The following is an 18,493-nucleotide window of genomic DNA, read 5'->3' as shown; positions in this document are numbered from 1 at the left end:
AAAAAGATGGATTGATGTAAACGCTAAATTTTCAAGCAAGTCATTACATAGCTAGCCATAAACACTTTGCTAATAAGCTTGTATTTTTTTAAGAGTATAGAACACTTTTGATTAATCAAAAGAAATATGAAAAAGTTTAGTTAAAACTATCTGCACCTCCTGGCAAGTAGTTCAGGCAGCCAGTCAAATTTAAAGCATACGGACCACACCCACTCCACCCCCCACTGTCAGTTGTCGCAGGGTATTTCACACACTGGGGGTGGTAAAAAAAAAAAAAATCTAAATCCTGTAATTTGAGATCAGACTAGTTTAGCCATGATTTTCTTGGCCCATCATCAGATCTTCCCACCTTATCAGAACTCCCGAACACAACAGCTAATGATGCTTGACATGCGAGCCTGTGAAGAATACATGTTTTCTTTTAGGTCCAGTAGTATCTTTTCGGTCAACTTGTGAAGATGTAAACATTTAAGGGTGGATTTTGCACTCCACCCAGTGCTTTGAAGACATGCACCCTGCCCTTTCTGTGCTGATGATTATGTAAAGCATGCTTTCTGCATGTTGTAAACTACAGGATCCTGCTTCTGGATTTGAATTGGATTCACAATAAATAATAGCTTTTTTATTGGAAAACCAAAGCACAGTGCCTTCCAATCTAATATATATATATATATATATATATATATATATATATATATATATATATATATATATATATATATATATATATATATATATATATATAAATATATATATTTTTTTCTATCATTAAAAAGTAAAATTATTTTCTATCATTAAAAAGTTCATTTCAGTAATTAAGTTTACTTTATTTATTGTTGATGATTATGGCTTACAGCCAATGAAAACCTGTCTCAGAAAATTTTAATATTATATTATGGGCAGTGTGCCAAATCCTGCTGGAAAAAGTTGTCAGCAGAGAGGCATGTCATCTACTGGTGTTGGTTCACTGTGTTATATCAAGTCTATCAAGTCAGTGCAGTTTTGTTTTCCCAGAAAATCGTACAGCACTTTATGTTTCCCTCTCCTGACAACTTTTATGGTGATGTGGATTTCATTTTCCAGCAGGACTGCCCACACTGCCCACACTGCCAAAAGTACCAATTGGTCCAAATATATAATATTAAAATTTTGTAAGACACAGATTTTTAGGTTTTTTTATTCATATTAATCAACAATAAAATAAATAAATGCTTAAAAAAGATCACTCTATAACATATATGAGTTTTTATATTTTAAACTGAATTACTAAAATAATGTAACTTTTCTTAATCTTAATATTCTAATGTTTTTGAGATGCACTAGTATATATGTATATACATGTTATTAAAAGTATATTACAGGTTATAATCATTTTTGGCTTGTAGCCAAATTTACCTGAATACATACGGTCCACAAAGGTCCCAGCACTGCCAAAATGAACCCCAGAGGCCCAAGGGGGCAGATGAAAAGCATTCCTTGACTTCTAACTGTAGAGTAAACAACTCAACTATCAGGCCCATTTCATCACCATTGTGTAATTTACGGTGGAAAACATCAAAGATGGGACTGTGTTGGATACACAGAGCTGGGCATTTACACTGCAGCCAGTGTTGCCATGTAATGAAAAGTCATGCTGCACATTTAGTGCACTATGACCCTTTAAAAATAAATGTTCATATACTTTTTAGTAAAGGTAATGTGTCTATATAGATCCATCACAAGTACAGAGCCATTTGAATGGATTTTTTACCATTATACAGAATATTTTTTGATAGTTTTTAACCATGTCTGGCCTGTTTTATTGTTATTTCATGACAGAAATTAAACAGATAAAGAATTGGAGTTGATTTTAGTGTTACATTTCCATGAACATTAAAATTAGCAAATGCAACTGAAACACTGAAATCAACTCCAGAACTTTTAATCTCTTTAATTTTTATCATAAAAAAAAACAATAAATCAGGGCCTGCTTGGCTTTAAAACTCTTGGCTATTAAACTTTTCATTTGTTTTGTAGTCCAAACAGATGTTGAAGTGAGAGAGGTCATTATTCAGCTGAAAAAGCAAAGCAAACTAAGCAGTGAGTTTGCAGCCTGCCATTTAAGAAGTTGCTAAATTAAAGATTTTGAAGAAAAGGAAACTGCAACACTAATTACATAAAGAATAGCCTATTTTAAATACAGGGGGGTTACCTTAAGATGCAAAACTCTGGTAACACCTAAAAACCTCACCCAGTTCTCTAACAAGGCTCTCAGACAATATTAACTTGTGGTTAATGGTGGAATTAGCATAGTATGAACAAAGGGTGGGCTCGTAATCCAAAAAACATAAACAGAATATATCTGTCAAACATGGTGGAGGCAGTGTTATGGAATGGGCATGTATTGCTGCCAACTAGGTAAACTATGTTTATTATTATTATAGATCTGCTGTTAGCTGCAGTAACAGAATCGATTCTAAAGTAAAAAGAGTTGTACTTTCTATTCAACTTCAGCCATGTTATAAAATATATATATTGATAGGTCCTATTGAACTATCAACCAGATTCTTTAAAAAAATACTTGAAAACAAACAACAGAACGTTTTAAAAGTTTTAGAAGTAACAAAAAGTTTGAACGAGAAAAATGCAAAAATTGTAACGAGATTTGTCAACAATTTATCACCTCCCACAAACAGATCCTAATATTTATGTAAATCCCCAACTACTCTAAACTCAAGTTCTTATGCTGATAATGTAACTCGCATTGAAAGCTTGAGTTAAATCAAAAAAGACTACAGTACAAAAATCATAGAAACACTTACACAGGTGCTCTCAGACTTTTGGAGCCCACTGTATTATGCTCTGTTCGTGTGTTTTGACGTTGATTCTCAGAAATAAATGTCCAGTTATGAAATGTCCAGTTAGGAAAGTGCGGCCTACTCAAGTCATGTTATACCTTCAGAGCTTTTTTTTAAAGTCAGGTACAGGGAAAAATCTCTCAACACGTGGTCAGAAAAGTCCTGCGGTGGTTTCCGAGCAGCCGCGCGGTCAGGTAAAATGTGGGAATTAGAGAAATATCTCAACAGTGTCATAGTTAGCGGCATAAGCGGGAAAGTCGCGTCCAAGAAAAAGAGGGAGAGAAAATAATTGCTTCTCCAGGGTTTTTAAGAGTGGTTTTCTCACAGAGGTACAGCAGACAACACCCTACACACCCTTAACCCAAAGCCCCCCCCCGCCCCCCCCCGCCCCTCCCTTCACCCCCCCACCCAAAACTCCATTGTGAGCTCAGCCTGCACCTGTGTGGGCTTCTTTTGACACCTCCCATGACATTTGAGGAATCACACCCCTCCTGATCAAAGTGGCCAGGAATCGTCTCTTGCAGTGATATTAGATCTCGCTGAGATAGGCTTTAGTGGGGGCTTTTCCTCTGTGTTGTTGTCGGTTTCTCTGAGAACAATGACTCAACCACCTTTACGCAAGAATGAAACCGGTGAAATGGCCAGAGAACTGTTGCTTTGTTAACACCTTAGCAAGAATCATCTGCTTATAGCTATGGTATTCCCAAAAATATTTTTTTATATTTTATATTTTCCCAAAAATTGCCAGTTTGCCTTATAATCTGGTGCGTCTCATGTATGAATTCTACCAGTCAGGTATTAATTAGCAGTCTTAGTTTCTCCAGCACTAAGACTGGGTGTAGCAGCATTAGCATTAGCCTCTAACCACAGCGCTATCGCTATTGGAGTGTAGCCTGCATGTTTACCATGTTAAAGCACGTTACATGGGACGAATCTCTAGCTGATAGGTAACCATGGTACTGGTTTTAGGGTTACCGGAAAACTCAGGGTTCTTCAGTGTAGCGCTGTTGGGCGGCATTTACTAGTTCAAGTGCTGCTAATCGCAGCTGGCGCTGCTGCTACCTGCTGCTGCTACATATTGCTGCTAACCACACTGCTAAAAGTACTGGAAATTTAAACTGTAAATCAACATTTGACTTTGAAATAAAATGTTATAATAAAATTGATTTATTTATTTTATTTTATTTTTTACAAATTACAGGTTTGTTTACTTAAGTGTTTTCCCAGCTTCCCCATTAGAAGGGAAGCCTTCCTTTACCTTACTTCTATTGCAGCTTTAATTTATCATTAAATATCTCAATACCATTACTAAAATGATATGACAGCAACAACCTAAAACACCAGAAATTAATGGAATAAGATCGAACACAGAACTATACTTGTTTTTTATTAATATTAAAACGAAATACAATTAACAATATGATCGTTTATTCTCAATTTTAACCAGGAACATAATATGTTTATGACATTTCTTTGATAGTTAACTTAGTCTGTGAGCTGTGAGCTGTCTGACACTTCTAACCAACAAATATCTGAAAACATAGACAATATGTCATTGACATCATCAGCCCCACTCCCTACTTGCATTGAAATCAAAGCTGTTGTTCAAAGTTTTGATTCTCTCAATCACTGAAAAGCAGAGACATTTGTGAAATAAGGCATTTAAAAGATGGGAGACATTTAAACTTTACAACCGCTGATATTTTCTGATTTTTGAGGAACTTACACAATGTATTGAGTGAAGAATCGTCTTATTGAGCATATTGGTTCACCGATTAAGTACAAATTTTAATAAGTAATGCAAAACATTGTTTTGAAGCCCATGTGTTAATATAACGGTCTTACCTCATGTATACACAGCCATGGGGAAACTCAGAGAGGACACAGAGCTCAACTACGACACTGGATTATACATCAGGACACAGGTTTGTGCTAAAAACTGAGAAACCAAGCAAACGAGTCACAGAAAGTTACTTTAAAAGAAACTTAGTGCTGATTGGGTTAAAGTATCAGTACTAAATAAATAGAATATTGTATCGTTTTTAATAATGAAGTATTGATACTTTTCAAGTATCTGTGTACCGTGCAACACTAGACAGCGTTATCGTACTAATCTACTTTTTTTACCCACATTTTTTTGTTAACAAAATGTTTTCATTTTATTTTGTACAATTAGCAGTCTCTGCATTCCAGTGGAACAAGATTAAAAATGACAGCGCTATATTTTAAACAGACAGGCTTGGATTAGGATAAATTGTGCTCAAATGTAGCATGTTTTAGAGATTCTTAGAGAATCCTAGAATCATAAACAGATAGAAAAGGTCTCCTATATTAATACGGCCTCAGCGGTAGCAGAGTAGCCCTCCCTAATGCCCTGAGCCCCCCTGAGCTAAAGTCTTTTTAGCATCATTCCATATGAATGGAGAAAGAAAAGCGTCTGCAGGCCGAGGCAGCAGGGCAGAAGAGAAGACTGTCCCTCTGCACGCTGGCCAGACGGGAGAATTCCAGTGTTCACAAAGCAGGAATGTTATCACAGCACATTTGGGACTGTCCCTCCTAATTACAGGAGCGCTGGTTTGCTCAGGCCAGAGGCACTGTGTAATTACCATGATTGCAATGCATTAGGCTATATTGAACTTCTCTTTTTTCCTCCATAATGAAGAGAGTGGCCTACAGGGTAGTGCTTACAGTACAGTACGTCATGCAGAGTGTTAGAAGTAAATGTACGATGTAAGGATTTTTGGCTTTTGATGACCTTGAGATACAGCAGTTGGAATAGTACTCTGAAATTGGAGCTACACTCACTGGCAAAAACATAATAAACTGTGAAGTTATTGTTGGAGTGAAATGAAATGTTATATATGTGAATGTAATGATGATATGTGCACGTGATTACAATATTAGAGTGAATGGGGAAAACTGTACAGTTGAAATGAAGCTTTAGTACCCTGTTGAACCACCTCTGGTCAGGACACAAGATGAGATATGGTTGGGTATAGATGAATAGCAATTCTGTATGGCATCCTATGGCATAATTGCGCACACATGTTGCAGTTGGGCCTGTAGATCCTGCACACTCATACATGTAGGTTTACCATAACTAATGTCCCAGATGGAATTCAATAATCTGTTTACAAGGTAGGCTAAGGAAGTATTGCAACCTGGTGGATACATTTCTGGGAAACACTTGCTGTGTATGGGTGAGCATTATCCAGCTGAAAAATGCTATTTGAACACATGTCACAGCAAGATGTTCTGTACATACTGCTGCACTGTTAGTATCCCTTGTGTCACTACTAGGGGTGACTCACTCTCATATGCAATGGCTTCGAAGATCATCACACCTGCAGTTAAGGCAGGACTTGTGCACCGACCGCGAGGCATCAATACTCAAACCCAACCATTATCATCATTGTCAGTACTGTGCAAAAGCTTTAGCCCCTATGAAGAGTAAGGGTTTATTTTGTTATATTACTTGTTATATTACAATATATCCAAATAACGTTCATATAGAAAGTAGTGATTTTACATCACTATGTTTACTAGTCCCACAAATGCTAGATTGGAAATAAATCTGGTGACTAGGTAGGCCAATGAAGTATTGCAACCTGGTGAAGACATTCCTGGGAAACCTGCGCTAGGTGTGGGCGAGCATTATCCTGCTGAAAATGCCACTTGGAACACATGTGACTGCAAGATGTCCTGTACATACTGCCGCCCTGTTAGTATCCCTTGTGTCACTTCTAGGGGTGATTGACTGTCTTATGCGATGGCTATCAAGATCACACCACCATACTCAAACCTGACAACTGTCAGATTCTAAAAATACAGCACTGTGCAAATAGTTAAGCCCCTTGGGACAGTAAGTGTTTATTTACTTTGTAAATTAGTAATGTAAAGTCATTTATACAGATACAGGTGCATCTTAAAACAATTAGAATATCATTGAAAAGTTACTTAATTGGCAGTGTGAGCAATGTGCCAAGTCCTGCTGGAAAATTAAATCCTGCACTGATTTTGGACTTGATATAACACAGTGGATCAACACCAGCAGATGACATGTCTCTCCAAACCATCGCTGATTGGTGGAAACTTCACACTAGACCTCGAGCAGTTTGCACTGTGTGTCTCTCCACTCTTCCTCCAGACTCTGGTCTCTTGATTTCCAAATAAAATGTAAAATTTACTGATGATCAGTGATGGTTTGGAGAGACATGTCATCGGCTGGTGCTGATCCACTGTGTTATATCAAGTCTAAGTCTTAATAGTCTTAAATCTTACAACACTTCATGTTTCCCTCTGCTGACAACTTTTATGGAGATGAGGATTTCACTTTCTAGCAGAAAAAAGTACCAATTGTTCCAATGTTATATTTTAAATTTCTGAGACACTGACTTTTGGATTGTTATTGGATGTAAGCCATAATCATCAACAATAAAATAAAAAAAATGCTTAAAATAGATGACTCTGTGTGTAATACATCTATATATGGTATGAGTTTCACATTTTGAAATGATTTACTGAAATAAAGTAACTTTTCAATTATATTAAATTTTTTTGAGATGCACCTGTAGTAATGATTTTTCATCACTATGTTTACTAGTCCCATAAATGCTTGATTGGAAAATTGCTGTGTGTGGGCGAGCATTATCCTGCTGAAAAATGCTGTTTGCAACACATGAGGCAGCAAGATATCCTGTACATTCCGTCGCCTTGTGTCACTACATGGGGTGACTGACTGTAATATACAACGCCTCCACAGATCATCACAGCAGCAGTAGATGCAGTGTGTTGCTCTACAGCAAAAATAGGACTAAAGCACTAAACACAAGACCTCCATACTGGAACTTGACCATAGTCTGATCCTAAACAGAACCTGGATGTACTACCAGTCTTGTGCTAAAGTTTTAGTATTTATTTACTCAGTAATAGTAACACTAGAATAAATACAAGAATGCGAAATAGCAATTTTATGTTACTAAATGTATTAAAACATAAACTCTAAAGCTCTCCTCATGAGTGTCTAGTATTATCTATAGATATCAGCACATGCTTTGGTAAATCAGATGAGCTAGTAATGGAATTGAACAAATCCAAATGCTTTCAGGAGGTATGCACAGTATTATATACACTTGGAATATATAAATTGATGTAACTTTTTTCATGTTTTCTGTATTGTGTCTGAATTTGAACTATTTCTGCTTATTGTCATTGCTTGAAAGCTGTTCTTACTTGCCCCCCTCCATTTCTCCCTCGTTCTCTCTGTCTGTCTCTCTCTCTCTCTCTCCCCTCTTCTCTCTCTCTCTCTCTCCCCTCTTCTCTCTCTCTTTCTCTCTGTGGTGGAGAATAATGAAAGGAATGTCAAAGGGAGTCACCCTCTGTTCTGTCCAGCTGCAGCAGACCTCGAGCCACACGTTGTGAGCTAGAGAGGCACCCATTCTTACAGCCTGTGTTTTTTTTATTGCTCCCAGCGAATAACTATGTGCCACATTTATTTGCCCCGTACTCAATTTAAAACATCCCTCTTAAATAACAGGAAGGGAGTAAACTCCAAAATAAAGCTGAAAGTGGCCGCCTTTTATGTCTGACCAAGGAATTCGAGAAGCTTGATTGTCACATAAACGTTCCTCCTGCATTCAGGCTCGGGGCAGATGGTTGCTGTGGGTGGCTGTAACCATAGGATGTTACGTTTTAGTAGCAAGTGACTCACTTGTCACTGCACTCCATTCACAGGAGTCTGGAAATGAGTTAAAGAGGATTTTCCTACCAGCTCATTGATTTAACTCCTTGAAATGTCGGTTTATCTAAAAAACATATTCTTAATAATAAAGGTTCTAAGTTCTTTTGAAATTGGACCAATTTATCTTATTTACTGACTCATGAGAAATTCTTAATGAGTTTCATGGCCTTCGAGAAAGTATTAATAAAAGAATGATGTTGTTTTCTGATTCAAGTTTTCTGGTTAAATATTAATTGTATTAATTAATATACATTATACAAATTTCTGCATATCAAGGCAACAAATTATTTTAAAGGTCTCATTCCATCCGGTGATCCAGTATAATGCTGCTTTAGTCCCACCGAGGAGTGGGGCGGGGAACGATAGGATTTCGGCTCTTGCTCATGAATATTCATACATGCAAACATATTGTCTCTGATTGGCCAACAGCACTGCAACACCAGTGAGACGGACAACAGTTCAGGGTTCCTACCGGCAATAAAAAAAACCTGAAAAAGTCATGAAATTTCAAAATAGCAATTTCCAGGCCTGGGTAAGTTTTGGAAAAAGAAAAGTACCCAGAAAGTTTTGAAAAAAGTCATGGAAATTTGCAATTTTTGTGTTTTTTTTTCTATCAACAGAGAAAAGCTATACAAAAACAAATACATCAGAATTTACATTTTTTAATCAAATTCATTTAGGCCTACTTTAATCAAATTTGATTTTAGTTTTAGTTGATTTTTGGTTTTATTGTCCATGTCTGCACTGATGTCATATGGTCATGAAAATTTGCCTTGAAGGCATGGAAAATTCATGGAAATTTCTTGGTTAAAAAAACTTTATGAATCCTGACAGTTAGAAACATTTTAAAATAAAGACATTTCTACATTAATAACAGTCTTTGCAATGTCTTATCTTACTTTACAATATGTATAATGCCCTGACCTAGGCTCAGAGTCTCTTTAAAGCTTGAAATCCACCAGAGATCCTATCTAAACACACAAAGGTGGGTAGTTCAGGCCCAGAAAGTAAAAATCCACCCCAGGTTTGGCTGAGCCGCAGCAGAACTGACCAGGTAATTTGTCTAATTCATCTGTTCACAAAACATTTTTCCACTGTGTGGTGGCCCATTCCAGATGCCTCCAAGTCCAAAGAAGCTGACACCACTTTTGGACATGGTTAACATAAGGCTTCTGTTTCACACAGTAAAGTTTTAAGTGGAATTTGTGAAAGTATCTCTGTACTGTAGTGCTTGTCAAAGGTGTTTTAAAGCAATCTATAGCCTATGTAGTTCTGTCAGCTGCTGCTGAATGATGGTTCTTGATGCAGTGCCGTCTGAGGGATCGGCTGTACAGTATATTCAAAAAATAATTCTTGGGTTCCCACTTTCTACAATTAAATAAAAATAAATAAATGTAATTTTGTTCTTTTTTTATTTTCCATACTACAGCTCTGGAAAAAATTAAGAGACCACTTCAGTAAAATGAGCATTGTTGTTTTATTCTATAAACTGCGGACAACATTTCTCCCAAATTTCAAATAAAAATATTGTCATTTAGAGCATTTATTTGCAGAAAATGAAAAAGGGCTGAAATAGCAAAAAAGATGCAGAGCTTTCAGGCCTCAAATAATGCAAAGAAAACAAGTTCATATTCATAAAGTTTTAAGAGTTCAAAAATCAATATTTGGTGGAATAACCCTGGTTTTTAATCACAGTTTTCATGCAGCTTGGAATGTTCTCCTCCACCAGTCTTACACACTGCTTTTGTATAACTTTTTGATGGTTTGATGGCTTGTGATCATCCAGCTTCCTCTTTATTATATTCCAGAGGTTTCAATTAAGTAAAATCAAAGAAACTCTTTTATTAACTATTTTATGAGGGTGCTGGTGGTTAACTATAATAGGAACTTTATTTTCTACTGAAATGCAACAGCAGCGATTGCTTAACAAATGCATATCTTTTTGAATGCCCTGGTTTCACCAAGGCTCATGTTGGAGTTCAGGACACGCTCAACGCCAGGTCAGGTTTCTTGGCCGTGTTCCACTGAGAATACTCAATCCCGTGGTCCGAATCATCCTCCGCAAAAATCAAGACGAGCCATAATGAATAAAGCTAACGTGCGGAGCACACGATCGCCTTCACAAGCCTTCCCATCTTGATAAAAGACGCTCGACAAATCCCAGAGCTGCTGCTGCTCAACTGCACCTGCACAAGCAAGGATGTGGTGCGTGTAGGCTTTCAGCTCGCTGTTAATCTCCCAGCTGAGGGAGAAAATAGACTCTACCCTCGCGTTTGATTAATCTGCTCTAAAAACCAAATTGTTTCTCAAGTGAGCAAGAAAACTGCAACAACAAAGAGAGCATTCTTAGTGGTCAGTTTCCTGAACGCCTCTCCAGGTCACGCACAGCAGGAGACTGGAAACTATCATATGGTGTCAAGTGTATATCAGTGATTAGCTTCAGAGCAGTGTTACCCTCTGGAGTTATACTGTTTAATATATACATGATTAACTCGTTTAAGGGGCTCTCAGCTCAATTCTCTAAAAAAGTCAGAGAATACATGACTTGATTATTGTACAAAGATAAATTTAGGGTGGTGAGGCTTAGAATAAAAACAGTGCTTTATGATATAAAACTAATCACATAAAAAAAAGTTTAATAACAGCTGGAATTTGATTAACTGAGTTTTATTTATCTACTTGTATAAACTCTGATGTTGTTTTAGATCATGTTTTTGCAGAAATATAGAAAATTCTATATTTCTATACTGTAACTAACAGCAAATGCCATATTTTTCACACTATAAGACGCTCTTAAAATCCATATATTTTCCAAAAATCATCAGTGTGCCTTATGTATGAATTTTACCAGTCAGGTTGTTAGGAGCAGTAAAGCCACTCCACTGAAGTACAGCTTTAAACATGCGTTTCAGTTTAGTTCTCCAGCAACGGGGCTGGAGTAACATTAGCTGCTAGCTAGCTCTAGCAATAGCTCTTTAGCCATTCAGAGGTAAATATTATCGGCCTGTAGCCTGCTGCTAACCCTGACTAGCACGACTGGTCCACACTAGATCTTTCGCTACTCAGAGGTGAGTATATCGGACTGTAGTCTGTGCATTTACCGTGTTAAAACAAGCTACATGGGCCATACCGCTAGCTAATATCTCCCTGGCTTACCGGAACACTCAGGGTTCCCCAGTATAGCGCTGTGGGGTGGCATTAGCCGCTAATCACTAGAAATTCACAATCTATGCTTACTGTAAATAAATAAAAGCGCTTTACTCACCCAAATAAACTATTTTTCAGGAGAGAAATCTGTGTAGATTCGCATTCAGCATTTGTTTGACTTCAAAAGTAAGTCTTTTTTTGAGGATTACTGTTTACTTTTTTGTTTACTTAGCTTAGATTTACTTAACTTAGTTAGCCACCTCCTCCCACCACCACCCAGCAGCAAGAGCTTCCGAATTAGAAGGAAAACATGGCTACACCCCTGTTTCTAGTGTCACTTAAAATGCGGTCTTATAATCCAGTGTGCCTTAGGTATGAAAATAGACCAGAAAATAGATGTTAATTGATAGTGCACCCTATAATTCAGTGCACCTTATAATGCAAAAAAATAAATACAAAGTTAATTTGAACCTGACAGAACTCGCAGTTTATTTGAACCTGCAAACTGTGGATGAACTCTAATTTCCCCAGCATAATCTAGATATCAGTTTTATAGTAGTTCCTGAATAATTCATAACATTTAGTCACCAGTCAAGCTCTGGATTTATAGCTGAGTAATAAGCCCCCGAGTTGAAGAGGTTAAAAGATTTGTACTGTTAATTCCTCTTCACCTTTACACACCCAGGCGGATGAATTATAACTGGAGGGCTATCATACTCTTCCTTCTTTTATAACACTGGAGAAGCCAGAGCACTTTTTTTTTCAGGCTTTGGCATGGAGCACTTTTGCATGTTTTTAGTCACCCCTGGTTAACCTCAACTTTGTTTTGCTTTACTCTCTTGTGCAGGTGGTGGATTTTTCTAATAAAGACAGGCTTTGCAAACAATGTCGTTTCCTTCTGGAGCCAAAAGAGAATTCTTCATTAGCTTGCAAAAAGGAGCCAGGTTCACATAAGAAAAGGCCGCTCGATTCCGGAAAAGTTGCGATGCCCTGTCATAATAGGGTGTGTAACATTAAACATTGTGGTCAGGAGTGCTTTTGCAAGCTTTCGAGCTTTTGTGAGCACGAACACAAAGCCGGAGAGGAAGCCAGAGGTGTAGATATGGAGTTGTGTGCACACATGGTCACATGGAGGGAAGACTAACAAAACCCAAGAAGCTTACACCTGTAGTATTGTATTTGTCTACATCTGGCAAATATTATTTTTCCAAAAAAAAAAATGCTCGATTTGTCTTTTCAATGCTGAGCAAACGCAATAAGTAAAAAAGTATAAAATGTTATGATTTCGGTGGGGGGAAAAGGGACTGCTAAAATGGATGAGCCCATAATCCATAGATGTCATTCTTTGGAAAGGTCTGTAGCAGATTCTCAAATATGGAAGTCCCTTTGTCCCCCAAGGGCTGTGCTCCTCTGCACATGTTCGAGCTAAACTTAAATCTTCTTTCCCATAAGTAATTTGCAAGCCAAAAGTACGTGGAAAATGGTTGTAGTAGCAGTGCCTGAGGGAAAAGCTGCGTCTGTGTTTAGTCACATCGCTGTCGGAAATCTCAAACAGAGACCTAATCCTGACTGATTTGCGTTTTTGCCACTGGTGCCAAACTCCACTACTTAGTTTTTGAACCTGTAATTCTTGATTTAATTCAGTTATATATCTATTTCAAGACATTCTTCTTTCCTCTCCTGGCAGAAGATATCCTGCTTTTCTGCAGTCTTGCAGATCTCTTAGCTAAACATGAACATCAGCTTCACTTGCTCTGATGCTCTCCACCTGCCACAGTGCCATGTTGTTTCTACAGTGTAAAGATAAAAAAAGTTGAGAAAACTCAAGATTTCAGGGCTTACTGCTCTAGATTTATGAGTCTTAAGGCTCAAACTCAATCTTTTACATAAAAAACAGACATTTGTGCTACTAGAAATCTTTAGTTGAGATAATTCTCTTTTTTATATGCATAAAAACTTTATTACTAAGTCTCACCAACTTAAAAATTATCTGGTACCCTTTAAAATAAGACTACCTTTATAAAGGGTTCATAAATAGTTTACAATTAGTTTATTAATGGTTACTAATTAGGTTGTAAATGCCTTAAAAATCATTAATAATCAGTTTTAACACATACATTGAAAGGGCAACAATATAGATGGCTGTGGGTTCACTATTTGGCAAACAACAGGTCATTGTTGCCCTTTCTATGTGTTATAACTGATTATTAATGATTTTTAAGGCATTTACAACCTAATTAGTAACCATTAGTAAACTAATTGTAAACTATTTATAAACCCTTTATAAAGGGTACCAGACAATTTTCCATTTTTTCTTAATTCATTTTAAATAAGTGTTTCTCAATGGTGTTAAAATATGGCTTCATCTTTGCATCCTCAAATTTGTGTTCACAGACAATGATTCTGGAAGTGTTTATAAGCTGAGGCAGGGATTTCCAGTACAGAATCATACCTGTTTTTTTTATGCTGTGCCACCTGAGGGCCCGAAGATCACCAGTATCCAATACTGATAGTCATCCTTGTCCCTTGCACACAGGGATTTTTTATATATTTTTTATTTTTTGATAATATCATGTACCGTAGATGGTGGAATATCCAAAGTCCTGGTCTTGAAAGAGTCTGTAGTGGCAGACGCTGTGGTTTGCAGTGGGAGGTATGCCCTGTGGACAATTCAGCATCATGTTGTCCACAGATGTATGCAGATTTTCTGATGTAAACTGCACTGTGGTGATGTAAATCCTCACAGCTGGAATCTAAATTTAAACTGGCTAATTTCCAGGCTCTGGTTTCATTATGGTGTTGTGGAAAACAAGACTCTTGTTTCTGAAGACAAATGATCCTTTCAGAGGAAGTACAGTTGTTTTAACTCAAATTTGAATATTAGAATATAATTTATTTATTCAGTAATTTACTTTAAAAAGGGAAACTCAAATATTACATAGATTCATTACACACAAAGTGAGCTATTTCTATGTGTTTATTTATTTTACTGTTGATGATAATGGCTTATAGCTAATGAAAACCCAAAATTCCATATCTCAGAAAATTGGAATATTTTATAAGATCAACTATATAAGGGCTACATCCTTCTGGAAAATTAAATCTGATACTCTAAAAAACTTGTCAGCAGTATATATGACAATATGTGACAGTACATTAGTATTACAATTGTTATTAATTTTAAAGTTAATCTGTAGACTAATTTACTATTTTTTGTGAAGCGGATTAATCATTAATCATTTTAGGTCTCAACATTCTCGCGCGAGCCACTCTTTTATAAAGTCTAGTACTTTTGTTTTGTTTTGCGTATATATTTAGCAACAATAATAGAACTAGATTACATTTTTATTTAAGGTAAAATATAGATTTAATCTCACAACTAACCCTCACTCTTTTACCCCACCCTCCTTTTCTCCCTCTCTCTGTTAGAGTATTAGAGTATATTCATATATAAGAGATTACTTCAGTTTCTGAATCAGTTTCTCTGATTTTGCTATGTATAGGTTTATGTTTAAGTAAAATGAACATTGTTGTTTTATTCTATAAACTACAGACAACATTTCTCCCAAATTTCAAATAAAACAATTTAATTTAGAGCATTTATTTGCATAAAATGAGAAATGGTTGAAATAACAAAAAAAGTCACAGCTTTCAGATCTCAAATAATGCAACAAGAAAACAAGTTCATATTTATAAAGTTTTAAGAGTTCAGAAATCAATATTTGGTGGCATAACCCTGGTTTTTAATCACAGTTTTCATGCATTTTGGCATTTTTTCCTCCACCAGTCTTACACACTGCTTTTGGATAACTTTATGCCACTCCTGGTGCAACAATTCAACCAGTTCAGCTTGGTTTGATGGCTTCTGATCATCCTCTTCTCATCTTCCTCTTGATTAAATTCCAGATTTTTTTTTTTATTTGATAAAATTAAAGAATTTCATCTTATAAATAAGTGGTCTCTTATTTTTTTTTCCAGAGCTGTATGTTAGTTAAGTAGGCAAATGTTTCATTACTCTGTAGGTAGAAGTATAGATACTAGGGTTTAAAATACTTCTGTAGAAGTTGAAGGATCAACTCAAGCTTTTTACTCTTTAAGTAAAATGTACTTTAAAAAATTGCAACTTTCTGCATTTGCTTTTTTTAAGTACATTTAATTTAATGTAAATTTAAGTAATTTTAATTCGGTTTAAATGTTACATAGAGTAAATAAGTGAACTGAACTTCAGTCAATCCTTACTTTTAGTAAACTTTACTTAATTTATTTTTGCTGAATCAATACTTTATTTTAGTAAACTTTACTTAATTTTTGCATACAATATTACCTAATTACAATTACTTAATTATACAATATTATTATATATATTATATATATATTTTTTTATTTTAGTTAAAACACACGTTCAAATATTTACATCATCTCAAAGATTTATTTTGTAAACAGACAAAATATCACTGTCTCATTACATGGATGGCATGTAGTACATTCTTTTTAGTATACTAGAGAATATAGAATATATTACATGCCATCCATGTGTTGAGACAGTGTAATATGTGTGATTTAACTAAAAATATTTACATTTCAGTAATTATATGATATTATGTATCATCAATTATTTGAGTAATATTGTATAAATTAAGTAATTGTAATTAGGTAATATTGTATGCAGAAATTTAGTAAATGTTACTAAAAGAAAGGATCGATTCATCCAAAATAAATTAAGTGAAGTTTAACAAAAGAAAGGAGTGACTGAAGTTCAGTTCACTTATTTACTCTGTGTAACATTTAAGTATTGAAACCAAGTGGAAGATACTTAAATATATATGTAAATTTACTTAAAAAAAGCTAATGCAGAAAGTCATTTTTACACATCATTTTTTTCAGTGTACTTACTACTCCAGTAAAGTATAGATAACCAAAATTTCTACGTAAGGTAACAATGTATTTTATATTTTGTTATTTTACACTGTAAGTGGAACTGCTTTTGGTACAGTATTAGCCCATATATCTTATTGAAACTGAAGTTCCTCTCCTTCAGGCCTCAATGTCTCAACCAAGACCAAGAGGCTGGAGTGCAGCAGCGGTGGCTGGGCTCCTCTGCTCTACCGGCTGAGAAAACAGCAGATGGCTTGGTGGTGTGGACGTCTCACAGGGCACCCACCACATGGGGCCCTGCAACACCCTCTGTTTATTGCTCAGAGACGCCGAATAAAAGGACGAGTAGCTATAACATTTTTGTAGACACCGATCAACAGCGCACAAATCCAGCAAGACGCATTACATTCCTGATATGTGATTTTTTTTCTATTTTAAGGGCCCAGGCTTGTAATAAGATGTTGAGATGATCTTTTACAGCACAGCAGATCCGCAGTGACTTTGTTTCCTTACATTGTTTCCATATGGCGGAATGTGGAGTGGAGCAGTTCTTTGGTTTGTGCACTGTGTTAGCCATATAGGGCCTTTTTTTATGGGACTGTCTTTATGTCTTCCTGATTGAGCTGCAAGACAGAGACGTTACCCAGAAGTGATCTACGGAAAAGGAACGTATGGAGAATACGGAGAAATCTGTATGTGTTTTTAAACCTTTAGAGGAAGAAGGAGAGATGAAAAATGAAGAAAGAAAAAAAAAAGCAGGATAGCATTTCTGATTCGGTGCGCCTTTTAATTTGATGTATGTGGGCTCGCGAAACCACTTATTTTGTGGTTTGGGCTCAGCTGGCAACTTCTGTGCAGAAGAACAGAGGCCAGAGAGCGCTCACTGCTCTGAGCCGTACGCCAGACTTGATTGACCAACTCTACGGCCGCAGTTGTTCTGCTCCGTCTCGGAGCTCAGGGTGGGACTGGACGCCTGGACGTTTGGTCAAGGGATCAGGGCGCAGAGCACACCTGCCCCAGGCTTGTTTGTTTTCCTGCACAAACAACTCGAGCTCGGAGAATCCGAACACTTGGGTAAACAAGTGCTTAAGTCCCTTCGCTCCTTCCGCCTCCTTATAAACAGCTTTGCGCTTCTATTTTTTCCCTTTTCTTTTTTTTCCTTAAATTTTTGTAGCACGTCCTGCACTACATTTGACCACATAGCATGACACAATCCTATTTCCGCTTTTAAGACAAAAAAAAAAAAAAAAAATCAGAACATAACCTCACCACCACCTGCTTCGAATTTGGCGTCCACCGGTAACAGGTCTTGTTTCGTTTACCCTCTGTGCATTTTCCGTCTTTGAAAGTGTTTCAGACTATTTTTAAGCGGCATTTGATCACACAAAGCTAAGAAGTGCTCAAAGTAAATACAGATTTATATGGCTAACCACCCGGGCCGAGCGAGCAGCCTTTTGGCGCGGCTAAGTTGTACTTTTTTATTTTTTCCTCCTCGTGCCAAGACATCTGTCTCTGGACACACCCTATGATTATAAGCAAAAGGAAGCAGCATCTTTTGATTATTTTCATCCATACTGCACACATATGCACAGAAAATCAAGTCTGTCAAAGCCATTAAAATCAGATGTAGAACACTGCCAGGTTTGATTCATTTGCTCTAGCCGTGCTGCAAGATGTTGAGTGCCGCACATACTGCAGCACTGGCTGTTAAAGGCACCAGGGCCATCAACAGTTCACAAGAGCTAAAGCTACAGCTCTTATATAATACTATATATAAAAAAAATAGGTGTGGTATATATTATAGTTAGTGGTAAACTGACTCATTAGAATTAATATAGGAAATGAATAATACATTCAACTCAAATCTGGAGTCAATGAATTGGCTGATGCCCGA

At 36.6% G+C, this 18,493-nt stretch overlaps 1 protein-coding gene across 1 annotated transcript in view; it reads left to right on the top strand.

Annotated features, from left to right (window-relative positions):
• Positions 1-18,493, top strand: part of cfap299 (cilia and flagella associated protein 299) — a 141,750-nt gene that overhangs the window by 89,456 nt on the left and 33,801 nt on the right. The gene's annotated exons all lie outside the window — the stretch shown is intronic.

This window comes from Astyanax mexicanus, chromosome 22 (genome assembly GCF_023375975.1).
Source record: "Astyanax mexicanus isolate ESR-SI-001 chromosome 22, AstMex3_surface, whole genome shotgun sequence".
In the NCBI taxonomy this organism is placed as follows: Eukaryota; Metazoa; Chordata; class Actinopteri; order Characiformes; family Acestrorhamphidae; genus Astyanax; species Astyanax mexicanus.
The sequence above is the reverse complement of the archived record's forward strand: the minus strand, read 5'-3'. Positions and strand labels throughout refer to the sequence as shown.